The sequence below is a fragment of the Frieseomelitta varia genome, unplaced genomic scaffold, assembly GCF_011392965.1.
Source record: "Frieseomelitta varia isolate USP_RPSP 00005682 unplaced genomic scaffold, Fvar_1.2 scaffold_137, whole genome shotgun sequence".
NCBI lineage: Eukaryota > Metazoa > Arthropoda > Insecta > Hymenoptera > Apidae > Frieseomelitta > Frieseomelitta varia.
This window is the reverse complement of record NW_025109050.1, coordinates 342,507-346,044: the sequence shown is the minus strand read 5'-3', so window position 1 is coordinate 346,044 and position 3,538 is coordinate 342,507. Positions and strand designations below refer to the sequence as shown.

At 34.5% G+C, this 3,538-nt stretch overlaps 2 protein-coding genes across 3 annotated transcripts in view; one reads left to right on the top strand and one right to left on the bottom strand.

Moving 5' to 3' along the window:
- Window positions 1-780, top strand: part of LOC122531628 — a 5,273-nt gene extending 4,493 nt beyond the window's left edge. Inside the window, exons 4-5 of one of the 2 annotated variants that reach the window (XR_006307345.1) lie at window positions 1-42; window positions 570-780. The gene's annotated coding sequence lies outside the window, so the exon portion shown is untranslated. Of the gene's footprint in view, window positions 43-150; window positions 180-569 lie in introns of those variants that run through there. The other variant, XR_006307341.1, reaches the window with a different exon arrangement.
- LOC122531604 overlaps window positions 1-3,538 on the bottom strand; it is a 326,339-nt gene that overhangs the window by 216,119 nt on the left and 106,682 nt on the right. The window lies entirely within an intron of this gene.

The following is a 3,538-nucleotide window of genomic DNA, read 5'->3' as shown; positions in this document are numbered from 1 at the left end:
TTAATAAATGTTCCCTGAATTCTTACTTAGGACGCAATTTTAGTTAGTGCAGTAGAGAATCTTTTTCTCCGCTTTGTATTTTCTTTTTAACCAATTAATTTAATCGTGTAAAATGTTGTTTAAATATCAATGTTGTTTAAATATCAGGAGGTAAAAAAATAATTGTTAAACCGTTTATTGTTGTTAGATCTTTTAATAAATGTTCTCTGAATTCTTAGTCTATTAATCACTTACGACACAATTTTAGTTAATATAATGGAGAACCTCTTTTTTAGTTTTGTGGTTTTCAATTACATCATGTTTAAAATGTTTTTAAATATTCGATTAGCGTAGAAGTAAAGAAATAATTACGAGTTTCTTACTGTTAGAACTTTTAGTAAATCATTCTCATCTCCTACAATTTTAGTTAATACTTTGCTTTGTGGTTTCTAATTCTGAAATCGTGTAGTATAATTTTAAAAACATCGACGAATAAATTTGCACGTGATATTGGTATTCGTGATAAAAGGATTTTGTTTAATCAGTGAATTTCATACTAAATGACGAAGCGTTCTTAATCCCTCCGATAGATCACGAGAAGACGTACAAGGATTCGAATCAACATCGTCGGGGCATCGATTCGTATCTAACTGTACATTGTTCCACAAGATAGTTCAAGCATGTTGAATACCGCACTATTAATTACGTTACCATCAATTAGGTTAACTTAGAGGAAGAGCATTTAATCTAGGCGAAAATCGTTCAATATATATATTCTACTCTATAAATATATATATTAATATTAACTATAATATATAATAATATACATATTTAGAAAATTTTATTATAAACTTTTGACCAACCTATATATATTATCTTATAAAAATATATATATATATGTATATAAATTTATATTATAATTATTATGTATTATATATAAATTAATATGTAAAATATATATATATAAATTTATTATATATTTATATATATATATATGTAAATTTATATATCTTATCTTATAAATTTATATATATATATTTTACATATTAATTTATATATAATACAGAATAATTTATCATAATAATTTATATATAAACTGTTGCACATTCAATTTTAACGCAGTTGAGACTTTTTTTTTACAAATTATTACTTTTCTGCCACTTGGCAACAACGGAAATTGCAGATACGCCCTTTTGATTCAACAAAATGAATAAAGATTCTCTCACTTGTTCGACTCCATCCACCTCGCTTGTTCTCTCTTTCTCTCTCTCTCTCTCTCTCTCTCTCTCTCTCTCTCTCTCTCTCTCTCTCTCTCCCGTTTACCCTCTTATCCACCCTTGATCGTTGGCACTCCCGTTTATATCATCGACACGATAGTGAAACTTACACTGCCATTCGGGGGATGATCCGGGGCACGATCGCCTGGAATGGGAGAATGATGGGTATGGCTGGGACATCGAACACCTGGAAGCTAATGGTGTACAGCCTCTCCCTAGCCAGCCGCTAACTATGGCGTTGCAACGCTCGCGAACGCTTGTACGCCGTTTATAGCGACCATTTGTAAAGGCCAAGCCGGGAAAACGTTGGGAAACGAACCTGTCCTGAACGTGACTGAATTCCCTTCGCGTCTCTGCCAAATATTTCCGACGTTCTACGACCCTACCGAGCTACTGAGATAATAAATCGCGTTGCACGCGTATACATACAAGCGTTTTGCCGTACAAGTTAACAGGTCGGTCGTCACGGCCGTGCCAACCGAGGTAGAATTGAATCCTCAAACAGGATGTTTCGCGACCTTATTCCAGTCCGTCTAGCGGAAAAAAGCATCAGTTGTTTGATTTAGATTTATTCTACACTGTTCGGCGAATTAATTATTAATTATCATTTCTCTTGCGGATAGTGGAACTCTCTCGAAGAATGGGAAAAATGGCTCGATGTGTTAGAGGTTCGTGTCTTTGGTCATAAAGCATGTTGTAGAGTAGAATCTCGTTTATTGGAATATCCATTACCCAAACTCTATCATCCCCATTAGCTGTTCGGTGCATTTTGTGCTACGTAGTTCATGCGCGGTATTTACTTGCTTCCGTTGAAATTATCGAAGCTAACTGTTCGAACAAAGTTTCTTGTGCATGCGAAATTTAGCACAGGGAAAGCTATTACTTTATCTTGTTGTTAAAAATCTTCTGGAATGCGTTTGGATACAATGAGAGTGAAAGATTGTCGATAATTTAAGCTGAGATGAGCTTGTAAAGAAAAAAAATCATATCGACGATCTACTTGGTCTTATTTTAACACCAGAATGGTCAAAATGACCAACTTAGAATTTTTCATAGAAATTTTATATATTTATAATAGTTTAAGACTCGAATGAATTTTAGTAAAAGAAAAGATATAAACAGAAGCTTATTTATATACAAAGTTCCCACTGGAATTTTAATGTAATCCTTTTTTACAAAATCAGTTCAAATTATCGACAATTTTTCATCGTCAATGATACAATTATGCTCTCCAGGATCAAAACTTGATTGGACTTTAATACAAAACCTTTGACATTTCAATTAACAATTTAAATATTCCGATTATTATCCATTTCCTTGCTCACCCACAAGAAAGAAAAACGTCACGAGACGAATTCGGAGATGAAAAGATTCGACGACTTCAAAAAGACAAAACCATGACACTTTTGAGACTTCGATTAATAATTAAAATATTCCGATTATTATCCATTTCCTTTCTTCTCATCCGCGGGCAGAGAGGAAACGCGAGTTGAAAATGTCACGAACGAGGCGAATTCGAAGGGAAAAAGATTCGAAGACGGGTGGCTGCTGCGTGAAAGTCTCAAAAGAATCCGAGGAACCGAGTGTACAGCTTTTTAGATACTGCATAAATATCGAACGGGCCCGGAAAATGGTAAACTCCTGTCCGTTCGCAGCTCGGGGATGCTGTCAGCACCTCGGTCAGAACTTTAACGATCAACTCTGACCCGGGACGATGGACAAAAGGGAATAGAGGCTGTTTTACATAGTAAAGACCAGGAAAGACTACCATCGCCGCGACCCAACCGGATTCTTAAAGAGGGATATTCGCTTCTGAGGTAAAGAGAGGTTATTTCGTGAAACGCGGACGCGAGGCGCTCCAGTTTCGTTTTCTTCTCACGTTATTTTCATCTTTCCCTGGCTACCTGGTTGAAAATATGCCAAGTATTGGCAAATTCTTGTCTATCATAACGAGTCTATTATTTCGAAGTGGCCTTGCCTCGTGAAAACAACCGAAATATACGTACCTACTCAGAGATTCAATCGAATATTTCATTATTTCTGTAGTATCGGTTCTCGGTTATTATAATTAATCTGTAATATTATAATTTTAGTTAGTTTAAATAGTTTAGTATGTTTAAATATAACAGATGGCCTGTCGATCATAGAAATTGTAGCGACCTCTACTTCGAAGAATTTAGATCAACGACATCTATGTTCCATCGAGATGTGTATTTAATATAAATAATAGAATATTTAAAAATAGCTATTAATTTTATTATCACCATAGAAATGTTTACTGA